The sequence below is a fragment of the Agelaius phoeniceus genome, chromosome 1 (assembly GCF_051311805.1).
Source record: "Agelaius phoeniceus isolate bAgePho1 chromosome 1, bAgePho1.hap1, whole genome shotgun sequence".
NCBI lineage: Eukaryota > Metazoa > Chordata > Aves > Passeriformes > Icteridae > Agelaius > Agelaius phoeniceus.
The window spans coordinates 105,214,913-105,228,362 of record NC_135265.1 but is presented as its reverse complement, the minus strand read 5'-3'; the positions used below and the strand labels follow the sequence as shown (position 1 = coordinate 105,228,362).

Here is a 13,450-nt window from a genome sequence, read left to right as displayed (position 1 = left end):
GTTGTGGTGGTGTTATTTTGTGGATATTTAATAAAGCATTATTAAGGAGCTATCATTAAAACATTATCTGCTTCCATGCACCAACATTTTCTCCCAATAAATTCTCTCAAATTGTTCTGTTTAGGGGTTTTTTTTTTAAATACTTAGGAAACAAAATCTATTAAAGTTGCATTTCATGATCACAGAGAAAAGATAGGCAACCATCACAGACCATACCTGCAGTAAATTCCTTTTCACCTGCCAGAATGCAATACACCATAAGAGATGCCCAAATCACTTTCAATGTTTTCTTTTTTAAAAGTTAGTTTGCTTATTATCTAGCAGTAGAACATGTCTTACTGATGGTAGCAGTACCAGTATCAGTAAAAAGCAGCTGTTTGCCTCCCTTTCTGCCTGTGACTCGACAGGGTGTATTCAGGGATTTTGACATTCCTGCCACACCAGATCATCTTCCCACAGGAACAGGCATCATTTCAGGTTCATAAAAAGTATGGACTTGTGGATGTGCATACACATGCCAAGTTATATATGTACATGTGTACATATAGTTCCTCTAGTCTATATTTCCATAGACGAGATCTTCCACACCCACCGTGACTGTGGAAAAATTCCAAGAGAGCTACTGTGTTGCCCGGATGTGCTTTAGCTGCTCCTGTCCCCTATCTCTGCCTCTGTGGCATGTCTTCTCTGCTGTGAAATGGTCCTAAGAGCAGAGAAGCCCTAGCTTTAGCAATGAAAACTGACTTAGGTACACATGTAAGCTAATTGAATGCAATTTTATTTTAATCCAGCCTATATATAAAACTAAGGAAAATTTTCAGTTATTAGAGGCAAAAAATACAGTACTTTCAATTTGTTAATACATAAATTCCACAAATTTTATAATATATGTTAATGGATTCTTACAACTCTCACTAGCTTTTATAGGACTCAGTATTTATGAGGGCTCTAAAGAAATCCCCACTCACTACTTTGGGGTTATTATTTTACAGTAGTCTTGCTCTTTATGACTACATTATTTAGGCCCTATTTGTATGCATATCATCAAGCACAGGTGAACTTTGCAAGAGAAATAGGGCTGCTAAGACCTTCCTTCAAAAAATTGAAAATATTATGTACAACAGCAAAACTATGTGTTTCACTGTCTTACCTAGGAACAGATTATGAAGGATTTTTTCATCTAATAACACAGCCCAAGAATCTTTGCCTAAATCATATAGTATTCACCCTTTTTAGAAAATGAATGTTACTTTCTAGTTACTGGAAAGACATTTAGTGGGCTGTTGTTTCTTATTATTCACTCCCTCTTTATCCCTCATCCTGCAACTTTGGTAAATCAATTAAACCATATCATGCAGCAAATATTGCAGTGAAGGCTGATTTCAAGAACAGAAAAATTATTTTCCCTTAGTGTACTTAAAAGTTTCAAAGAATGATGAACCAACTAACTGCAGCAACCTCTGATTCATCATTTTCACACACACAAAATAAATTGGTAGATTAAAAAGTTACTGAATAAAAAACTGAGCTATTGAATTAAAAGTTGCTGCTACTTTGTTTAATGGAAAATGGAAATGATCCCAAAAACTTAAAAGTTAACTTTCCCCAGTAAACAGCTAGTGAAAACAAATGTTTCATATTAAATACAGCTCCTGCTTTTAGCCTGTTCTTATAAACAAAATATAGTAGAGAAATGAAATGGCAATGTAATAAAATTAGCTAAAGGCTCCCTTATAAGAAAAGGGAAAGGTGGACTGTCATGTTCCTGCCCTGTCTTACTTCCAGGAGCCTGTCTTTGTAATTAAGGGTCTCTCAGCATGTGCATGCTCCTGTGTGGTGGTATATTAACCTAAACTGATTCAGAAGATGCAGATCAAAGGTCAAGCTCTGCTCTACAAACTGGAAGAGCTGGTTTAGCAAGAGGAAGATTCATGACAGCCTGAGGAATGCAGTGAAAAGAATTCTGAAACAATGGAGGAGGCCATTCTACAAGTTGCTCAAGAGTTTCTTTTCTTCAGAAAAGAAACAGAGTCCTGGGGCAATTCTAGGACAGAGACCGTCCTGGGAAAAATGAGAAAGGATGGTTGGAAGTCTTCTTCATACTAGGGACTTCTGGCAGATGCAGTCATGAGTAAATTTGGTAATGCATGCCAGAGCTAACCCAGCAGTGACGGGAAGTCAAAGCACAACTGCTGAAGTGGAAGCACACTGAGGGCTGGGTCACAAGTGAGAGGCCTCACCATGCTGAAATTGAGCCTGCTGCTGTTGCAGGTAATTTTGGCTGAGAGAGCTGCCTTCAGTGTAACAACTTCATCTTGCATCATTCATACCTGAACTGACCTGAGACATATGACACAGCTGGTGGAGTCAAACTGCTGCAGGAGCATGATGAAAATGGGGACTGCTAAGATCAGTTAGTGAGTTGTGGCGTGGTGCTGTTGCAGTGTGGTGTTACACAGACATGTGCAAGCTTGCAATTAATCACATCCTTCACTGGCATTTAACCACCATTTTGAAGTTTGTAAGTACATTCCAAGTGGAGAGCCCTTGGATGCCAAAGGCAGTTTGTTGTCATGCAGAGTTTGAAAGGAAAAAGTCCCTCTGAAAGTGGGTGGTCCGACCAAGACTGATTTATCCAGTTGGTCTCTGGATGGCGATTATATCTTCCTCCAGAACTGAGCCCTTCTAGGAGTCCACGTCAGAGCATCGGAACTGTACAAGATCTGACCATTCTTGTCCTCCTTTTCTGGAAACAAACACTGGGAGGCCAGCCACAGTGCTGGCAGAGTGCTGTACTTGTCTCATGCTGCTCAAAGTCAAAAGGGTCTTCTTCTCCTTCTTAACTGTTCCTGGAATAAGCTTGTGATGCTGGTAGAGTCTCTCTACCCTACTAATCTTTAGCACCCTCCTGTGCCAAGATAAACAAGATTCAAAGATAAGCAAGAGTCCCCAAAAAAGTCTGAATGGAGGAGTGTGGGCTAGGGAAGGAAGCAATAAGAGCACAAGGAATCAGACATATTTGGCTTTGAAATTTGGGTCTGAAGTTTCACATCTACCAAAAGGAGGCTTGAGAGTTTGTTAGGCCTCTGTTGTTGGGGTGCTTCCAAGACTGAAGCAGATTGGGATTAGACATGAAGCAGCTATGGAGGCTACTGGCACATGACTTGAGAGTCCCTAGGAGACTCAGCTGTGTGATAAGAATTCCCTACAATTGGATGCTGATGGCACAGGAAAGATGAGCAGAAAGATGGAAACTGCTGAAGCTGCCAGAAATAGAATACCAGGTAAGCGTGTAAGGAGTAGCAGGAGAGTTGACCAGTCTAGCAGGACAGATGGACACATCTATCAACCTTAGAGGGAGAGATTTATGGCAGATTAAGGATGGTCTCACCAGTGCAACTCCTAAAGCCTGTTTCTGTTTCCACACTGATAGGTAGGCATGGATTCAGGATTCTAGTGAACACACATTACAAAACATCTTTGCAGTGGACTTGAAGCTTATGCCAAATACCCTGTTCCAGAAGATATAATGGGTCACTTTTCCTCACCATTGTGATCAGGTAATTTCCCTGAGTTGGTGAAAGGTCACAAAAACAGAATTAACTTTAAAAAATGGTTTGGTGATAAAATATTTTTCTTGTGGGAAAGAAAGCACTCTGAATTTTTTAGGTTCTGTATCATCCTTTGAGGTATTTTGTGGCTCCCAGAGCCATCTAATTTCCAGTTACTCAACCACCCACCAAATCACAGCGTGGGAACATGTCTTCTAGGCTATGCAGGCCCGAGTCATTTTTGATGTTAATATTTCTTAAGTATTAGTATTTTCTAGAAAAATAAGCAGGCTTGAATATACACAGATCTACTTCATAAGCTTCACATATAAATAGCCAAGTACACTGGAGAATAGTTGCTCCATATATATTGATACACTGGTTGTTAAATGCCATAAATACATTTTAAATGTTTGTGTTGAATTTTTTCCCTGAACTGCTCTACTTTCTCTGATCTTAGAATTGTTATATATACCACTTCTGGTGTTAAGAAAGATTGGAAACATTATTTTAACCAAATGTGTTGAAGTGCAAATAACAAGTGAACTTTTGAACTCTTGCATTCTCTGAGGATCTGGAGAGGTCTCTGCCAGGCTTGGAGAAAGAGCTGAACATGGATGTTTTGTTAGAATTTTGGCAAATAAAATTATCTGGAATTAGCATGGTTTATTCAGATTCCAGCTTATCACTTCAAACTAGATTTCTCTTAAATAAGAGTTACTCAGTTTCTCTTATGAAAGTTTCCTGTATGTAAGAGGGTAATAGTGACCTGTGTCAAATGCATGATAGCATTATCAAAATAGAGGAATTTGGGGTCAAAGAGTTTGCTGGTTAGCTCTGTTGCCAAGACTGACTGTTCCAGATCCTTATAAAGACATGCTGACACATTGGTGTGATGTGTCAAGGACCTGATGATGTGGAACTTTTTCCATGACACCACTTCAAATGTGAGCCTTTCCTTTGTTGAAAAACTCTCCTGCATGTGCAGAGATTGCATGCAAAAAATAATAATAACAAATATGCCATCGGGGTGGGGGCAGGGGGAAGGGGATGGGGCAAGAACTGGAAGGAAACTTGGTGTCCTTTTCCTGAGTCATAAAAGCACAAAGCATTCAGTGTTCTGCATAAAAATGCAATTTTTTGCAATACATTTATAATACAGTTAGAACTTTGGGAATCAGAACATTTAATAATTGTTACCCGGTTCTCTTGTTTTCAGTTTTCAGATGTTTCAAAATTACAGCTATCACTTTTAAGTCTGCTTTGTCTTTGGAATGCATTTGCCACATTTTTTATGGACACTAACTGTATATCTGCCTCCACTCTTTCCAGTTTTTCTGATTCCTGGGAAAGAGGGAAATTTGTGAGAACATTCCTCAGGTTTTAGGCAATGCCCGTTATTGCTCTTGGAACACTTTGACAAAGCAACTACACAGAGAGATACAGAAGTAGTAAAATCCTGTTCAAATTTTCACTTAGGTGAAAAATAAATAATGCCATCTCAGAATCCATAACATATAAAACTTTCATCTGCATTATTTCCCCTGTCAGCTTACCTTTTCAAAACCAACTGTCTTCTATATATAACATATATATAGGTTGAGAAATGTTGAGAAATTAAGGTTGAGAAATGTTTGTGAATAGAAAATGTAAGCTTCTTCTCAAAAGAAAAAGGAAAGTCAGACTCTAGTATGATAAAAAGAGCTATTAGATTATCTTCGCCAAAGGATCTAAAACTCTTTGAACATGAAATTCTGGATGTCACTTCATAAGATGTTTTTTTTCCTTCCTAAAATTCAGGTTGTGTCAGCTGGTATAAATTTTTCTAGGATGTAAAATAAAGATGATTAAGTAGGATTCATTGCTGTAGGCAGAGAAGCAGTAGACTTCTGTGTGAGCTGCTGGCTATTTTGTACTGCTGGACTTGAAGCCATTTGATTTCCACCCTTGGAACACAACATTGTGGCTCTTCCAGTATTCATTTGTGTACATGATGGTGATGGCAAGTAAATTTGATCCGCTCATCATTGACTGTTAAAGTGGCAAAATCTGACTGCTTTGGATGGTATAACTCTCATTTAATAACCTGCACTCAAAGTTAAGTTTTGATAACCAAATGCTTTCTCCCTTTAATATAATAGAATACATATATCAGAGAAATATCCAAGTTTAATATATCAGAAAAAGATCCAAGGTTCCAACAATGACTAGAGAGCAGCTGCATATGGGTCTTTTCTTTTTTAACAGTCTGATCCTCTATTACACTGGATCAAAGTCTTACTCATAGGCAGAAACCATCATTCATTTAAATGTGTACAATTTTGACTGCTTCAAACATCTGTGTTTGCAGCAGCAGCAGGAAACCACAGAGGCCCTGCACCTTCAAAAGGCCCAAGCCAACCTTGCCCTTAACAGTGGTGAGGTTTTGCTGTCAGCGTAAAATGTTTTGTAACCACTTTTTGCCAATTGAAAAACAGGACCAGACCCTAGAGACAGTCTGTAGAAAAGGATTGTCTTGTTCTCACCCCTGGATGTGTGTCCAACCTATGTTGCAATGTTTGGCTGTGGGCTTCTGCTTTTTTTTTTGTTCCACCTTTTTTTTTTTTTTGTTAACTGCCTGAAAACAAGAGTATATCCATGCAAAGGATCTAGGCTTGAATTTTAAGTTAGGTCCTCACATTAAAATTGCTAAAGCCTAGGAAAAAATTATCTACATTTACATGTCTCAGAGGAGTTTTGCAAGTCACAAGAAATGAGTCAGGCATGAAGTGCTGTCTGTAGGTTGAGGGGGCGACTGAAATGCAAATACCCAGTTACCACAGACAGAACTGAGGGGAAAGAAAGACTCTCACACCAGTAACTTAATCCAGATATATAACCCTTACCAGAGAAAGCTTACACACAAGGAAAACGAAATAAAGTAATTGTAAAGTAAGGTTGATAAAAGAGTGAAGAACTTTGATTCCATAACTGGATAAAGAATCTAAAAATAAATAAATTAAAGTCATTGTTGCCTTTCAATGTGCCACATAGCAAATAGTGCCTTAAGGTAATCTGTGTTGCCAACTCCAGACAGCAGCTCCAGAGGACTGCTGAAAGTCAGAAGCAGTTGGACAAAGACAGTGAATTACTGAAAAGCACTAATAATAAAAAAAAAAAAAAAAAAAATCAGAAGACTGGCTTAAAAGTCAGATTTGAAAATGATACCATTCTATGTACTTTCCTTTTTGTTTTTGAGTCTGTAGGATGGGTTTGAGTCAAATTTTCAAATTGCTCTCTGCAAAGGAATGCCAGAACTAACTTTCTCTTGCAATACAATCTGAAGTGCTCAAATCATGCTGGAATTCCGGGAACTGGAACTTAAATGAAAAAGCAAAATGTAGATGCTGCAATACTAAAAAAAAATGTAAGGACAAATGAAGCACAGTAGGTAGAGAAATTATTTTTTCTGCCTCAGTTTTAAAAGAGAACCCTGATGTAACAAAATACATCCCGTAATCTAACAATGATAAGTCATTCCTTCTCCATCGAGATTTCACTGTTGTAACTTGTAAAGTCCATTGAACTTAGCAGACCTCTCTAGGAATAAAGGTCTTGGGAGCATTCCCATTTTTTCAAGGGAAAAAGGACAACTCATGCATGAGGCAGTGAAGTTTTGGCTGTCTAAGGATACACTCATTGAAGTGGCTCTTTGTGAGTTATCTAAATCTCTCCAGTTATATACAGCTGATATTTCTAGACATTTGGCTTAATGTTTCTGCTCTGGATATGGATGTCTTCTCCATGAAGGAGAATTGTCCCCATAATTTGTGATAATCTTCAGCAGTACACAATTTGCAGTGAAATTACAGTTTAATAATTTGCAGTGACTTTCCTGACCTCCAGTTAGGAAATGTCCTACTGTGCTTCAGGCAATTTATTTTCCCCTAGTGCAGTTTAAAAATATGTCTACAGGCACAGCTTCTCTGACATTATTTCTCTATCAATGACAAACTTCAGGGAACAGCAGGAATGAACTGGTGAGATTTACTAATTGAATGTTTGCCTTCAAGTGGCCTATTGTTCGTAATGCTGGAAAACTGCTCAAACTGAATGTGTAGACTGAGAAGAAGCAAGGCAGCTTCTTAAAGATTGTCCTATTTCTCCAAAATCAAAACTAAAAGGAGCAAAATAGTAGCCAATGTATTTCTAAACAGTAATGACACATTTAAGGTTTTAATTTCTTTCAGAAAGAGAAACACAAAGCGAAAGAAAAGACTAAAAACCCCTCTTCTTTTTCTGCTTTCTTCCTACTCCCTCCCCCTCCATCCTAACCTCAGCTGCCCTATGACAATTAATGTGGGTGCTGTTATTACTGGAATACAGGGATTTTCATCTGGCACAGTTAAACCACTTCCCAAATTAAAATAGGCTATCTCAGCATATGCACAATAATCTGTATCTACAGACCTTTTGCTGGCTTTAACACTGTTGGTGTAATCGGAGTGGCAAAATTCCCTAGAGAGACCAGGCCTCAGCACAAAGCTTGAGACTGTAACACTGAAGACAACAGAGTTCTGATTTTGTTCATATTTTCTACCATCACTGACAGGTACCTATAAAATAACAGGATTCCTTCCTTAATCATTTCTCATCCTAGAGCAGTAATGACTCCACCATGTTTTTCTGTAAATGGGTAAAGGGAAGAAAGAGAAAAGCCCATCATCAACAGGAGCAGAGAGTACCAACAATTCCTGACAGAGTTCATCCTAAAGTTTAGATTTCATTTAAACTGTTATAAAAAAATAATTTAAATAACATTCTACAAGCCTGAAATCCTGTGCTTGTTAAAGTAAAAGCAAATGCTGTAAATAATGCCAGATGCCCTGAATTGAGTCCATGACTGAGTTCATTCTTGAAAATATGCTCCTATACATAAATTCTTCATATCCTATGTTCACTGAAGTAAATTCTAAAATCATGAATTCATTTTACCACTACTGCATACAGACTTGTCCAGTGCAAGTACTACTGTCATTTGATCCACCAGTTCTCAGTCCCCCACACAGGGAACACACCAGCAACGTTCATCTTTAACTTCTCCCACAGCCATCATCCCTGTAGCCACTGCTCTTCCAAGACTATATAAAACCACACCCTCTTTTGGCAACAGATATTTCCTTTTAATAATAAAAGACAAATTAAAGAGGATACAAGTCCATGGTTGATCAAGAACACTCGTCTGTACAGCCTGCAGCAGGAAGGATGCTGAAGTGTAAGATGTGTCTGAAAGAATCAGAGGAAATGGTGTCACCATCCTCACCAGGAGGTTTTGATCTCAGGTGGGAAAAGGAAATTCAAGACTAGTCTAATCTCATAGACAACTTTAGGATACTTCTGAAACCTCTGAGATGTTCTAAGTTCTAAATATTTACCAATTTACATAAACACTCAGTTAACTGAAGGATATTATGATACAGAATGGAAATGTCATGGTGAGTGAATTTAAATACATGTTTAAATACTCCTCACTGTCTACCAGTTGTAATTAATTACATGGCTACTGCTCATTAGGAGGGATGTATTTAAACCTACCCAGTTTCTCCCAGTACTGGAAAGAAAAAATCAACAAGGCCATTATCTGTGGAAAACCTTTCTGTACTTCCCTGTACTCCAAGGACTTTACTACCCAAGTAATGGAATTACTTTAAACCCGCATGTCTGAAAACACAATATTTGGTGTTTTTAAATAAACTATTGATTCTTGCCTGAGGTTTTCAAGATGAGGTGGCAGAACGAGGCAGAAAATGCACAGAGATGATATCCAGTCATGTTATCCAGCAGAGGTTTGACTGAAACAAATCTTGGGTGCTAAATTCCTAGTTTTCACAGAGGTGAGGGCTGTTGATTCCCACTGACATTGGTGGCAGTGAAGTACTTACCTACTTCGAGTATGTTGCCTTTGACTCATTTAGATTTCTCAGCTGATCAAACCAGAGCACTGCTGTCACCAGTTTATTTATTTGCAGCCCTGAGAAATCCAACACACATGGTTTGCAGTCTGATTAATACACAGTTGGACACACAATTAGGATACAATGCAAAACATTTATCAAGAATAATTTATTGGAAAATCTGTAGAATAAAAAAAGGTAATTATAAAGTAAATTTTTTGAATGTAAAATAAATAAGAATCAGATGAAATGTTGAGAAGGTTTCCTTAATTTTTTTTTCATTGGGAAATAAGCCAGGAGTTATTTTTTCCAAGGAAGCAAGACTGATCTTGTGAATCACAGTATTAGGTCTTACCAACATAAAGAATTTCCGCCTCTTGTTTTCAGCAAGACCTTCTTATTTTAATTTTCAGTGGACTGACTGCATTTTTAATCAATTTCTTTAAAGAAACCAACATCTATTATTCCTAAAATGAGATTATAATGTCTGCATAGAAACTTGACTCTGTTGTAGTTAGACTCACTTAACTTTCTTGCTTAGTTCAAACCCCAGGAACTTGAGCATGAGACTGACTGGTTAAACTGATGAACAAGGAATTCAAGCTTCAGAATCACGTGGTTTTCTATTAAGAGCAATGTAATTGTTTAAAAATCTGCTGACAACTTTGTCCCAAACACTGCAAAGCCATGTGCCACTCCCTTGCTCTCCATTCCAGCTCATCTTTAAAGTATCATGAAAGCTGAAATCTGTCACTTTCAATCAGAGGGCAGCATGTTGAGAAGGGCAGTGCATGCTGTGAAACTTTGAAAGCTGCCCTGTACCACAGGGGGAAAGGACTGCACAGTAATTAATGCCCTCAGTTTTATTCTTTATTCTGAAATATTGTACTACCATCAAAAGTGAAATATCAAAATAAGTATGACAACTCTTCATTTCATAAGAAGCAAGATTCAAATAAACTCTTTACAGCAAGGGTAAACAGTGTATAGTTTAAGGCTCAGCCTTTTAAATACCCTTCGGCAATTTGCCTGCAGGTTTTAGAAGGGCCTGTGCACAGGTAGGAACTGCAGTTTTGTACAAACCAGCTTTGTCCTACTGTATGTGCAGGTTAGAGAAGCAGTAGCTGTGGAAAGAACAAAGGAACTTTGTGCATCTTTTCCCTTGAAGTCACCTGGCAATTTCATCAAATCAAAGATAAGCTGACACAAAAGAAGTCTCTTCCCCCTGCCTCCTCTACCCTCCCACCAACATCCCATCTGCCAAGAAATGCCAATCTCCTCTGATTTTATTCCAGTACTCATTAACTTCTTCGCCCCTTACACGTGTGTCAGCCAGCCTCGGGCTCTTCACTGAAACGTCTTGTGGAGCAATAAAATGTTCTCTTCTGACTGTCATCCCATATTGGGTGTCCAGACTTGCTCTGCTCACAAAACCATGGTAACCATATCAGTGGATGATATGTCAGTCAGTCCTCTCACATTATATAACAGGTAATATAAGAGAGCACTTATCTTTTGTATGGCAGGAGTGTAGACTTTAATCCCACTCTTTCTTTAGGTGTCACAACCATTCAGTATAAAGCAGACAGGTTGTTCCACAAGTGTGGCATACTTGCTGTTTACCATGCTCCAGCACTAAGGTCATTCTTCCAGGTGAATAAGGTAGTTTGATCTCTTCTGTCCTGCCTTGAAGCCTTGAACAGATGCAGTGTTGTGCTGAGAGCTTCTCCCAAGGAATAGTCTTGTTTCTTTTGTTCTCCAGCCAAAACCATACCTGTGACAATAAAGAGCATCAGTTTCAACAAAAACATTTGATGCATGCCACAACTAGGCAATGTTTGGGCTCTTTGTAATACACCAATTTGTTTTTCTGTTTAAATAAATGAAATTAGCACAAATGTTTTTCCCCAACAAGGAAGTAACACCAGAGAAGAAAGGCTGGAGTTGCCAGGTTGCCCACCCACGCACTGAAACATCCTCCACACCACACTGCCAGTGCCTAGATAGACAAACATGGCATTTCAGTAAGGAGATGTGGCCAAGCACTGGTTGGAACCACATGGGCTAATTCTCTGCATACTCCAGAGCTCCCAGAATGGTCTCTGCTACAGACCTTTTGTTGTGGAATGAGCAAAACCCTTGTGGTTGTGTAACTGTTATGGCTCTCCAAGGTGGCTCTCCAGTTAAGAGAAAGCCAGAATACTCCACTCTCCCTTCTCTCATTTATTTATTGATTTATCAGTGACTAGTGCTGCTTGGATTTTAAACTAAGTTAAAGTGTTTATAAATAGTAATTTTATTAACATCTGTTACTTACTTTTCATTCAGTCATTAATTTTCATTAAGCATTCACAGCTAAATATGTGTCTGACAGACTTTAGTGAGGTGATTACACATAAAAATTTGGAAATTGAAACCCATCACTTCTTGATGGGGAATACTTTTTTTAAGAAATTGCAAACAAAGCTCACACTCTGATCCGAGAGTGGAAAAATTGCAAAACACCCATCCTAGATTCAAATTAGGATTTTTATGTTCATGTTAAGATTACTATGTAATGACATATAGGCCAAGTGAAGGGACAGGGCTGTGTCACGTCTCTACAAAACAGTATTTAAAACCCTCTTTCCCCAGTAGAGTACTTTTCCTGGTATATCCAAGCCAGCATGCGTCATACACCTCCATCCAAGCTTTCCTCTTTTAGCCTGCAGTTTCCTACAACTTCCTTTCAAAATTTTCTTTGTTCCTTAATGCCAGTTTCATCTTTCCAGAGGGACACTGTGACCTGCTTTGACTCATGGACCGAGTTAGCACAGCACCAAATGTACACCCAGATTACTCACAGCTGTAGGCCTCACATCTGATGGCTAGTAAGAAGTACCTGAAAGACCTTTTGTGCCACAAACAATATTTCCTTTTTTTTTATTAAAGAGAAGCTTCAAGGCAGTACAAACACCTCTCTGAAAACCATTCTCCTCAGGTTATTTTGGCAATGTTTTGAGACAGTAAACCTGTCTCAATTGGTTCTCCAATTGAGGTTCTCCAACCAATTCACAAAGCAATTTGTTGCTGAAATCTACAGAAAAAGCTGAAAAAGAAAAAAGAAAAGAAAAGCTGATAGATAAGGGATGCAAATTCCCGGGGAAACACCATTTCGACCCCATGCACCACACCATTACAGATACCTTTCTCTCTTGAAGTTCTGCAGTAAATATCTGGTAATGTTTTTGCAAATTATTCTGCCCACCTGCTCTGTGCACTCTTCTCTCTCTGGCAGCCCTTGCACATGGCCCTTGCTGTTTCCCCATCATTATCCTCTTATGAAGTATGAAAGTACGGTTGATCTTGGTGCTAGAAACACAGCCAGACTGCTTAGCAAAGAAACAAGAACTTTAAAACATTTCAAAGGATGTATGGACTCACGTTTCTGAACTGCATCTCCCAAGGATGTGAGCACTGAGCTGGCCAGTCACTGAAGCTCTCCTCAGTGCACTCACAGACTGCGTGCTCCATTTGTAGGGAGGGGTGGAGGGATGCTTTCCATGCACTGTAAGAATCATCTGTCTTGGGATTACTGTGAATTTTAGAGATGAGATGACATAGCACGGAAATACAAAATGTGAACATTTCTGTCTCTCTGGCAACACGATTAACCCTCATACTTACACTGTGAAATAAAACTAGTTACACCCACAGAAAAAATGCAGCCATGCACAGAGCTTGGACCACATCTTCAGCATGCACCTGAGCTGAAGATTCTCCAACCAATTTCTGTACTGGTTACTGTTGAATCAGCTGATATCGCACTGATAGGCCCAGTGTGAATATCAGAGGAGCTGAGGTCAACTCTATGTACCCACCCAAGTTCATCCATTTCTCTTCAGCTCAACACTTCTAGCACAAGTCATCCTCTACTGACATTCCTTACTGAGCCATCATGCAGCCACCCTAAAACTTCCCTCTCTG

The 13,450-nt window shown here is 38.9% G+C and overlaps 1 long non-coding RNA gene across 1 annotated transcript; it reads right to left on the bottom strand.

Moving 5' to 3' along the window:
* Positions 1-9,532: 9,532 nt before the first annotated feature.
* On the bottom strand, positions 9,533-13,041 carry LOC143695008 (uncharacterized). Its single transcript, XR_013183877.1, has 2 exons — positions 12,908-13,041; positions 9,533-11,258 (listed from the first exon to the last, which is right to left on the bottom strand). It is a non-coding gene; the product is annotated as an uncharacterized LOC143695008 (long non-coding RNA).
* Between the last annotated feature and the right edge of the window lie 409 nt (positions 13,042-13,450).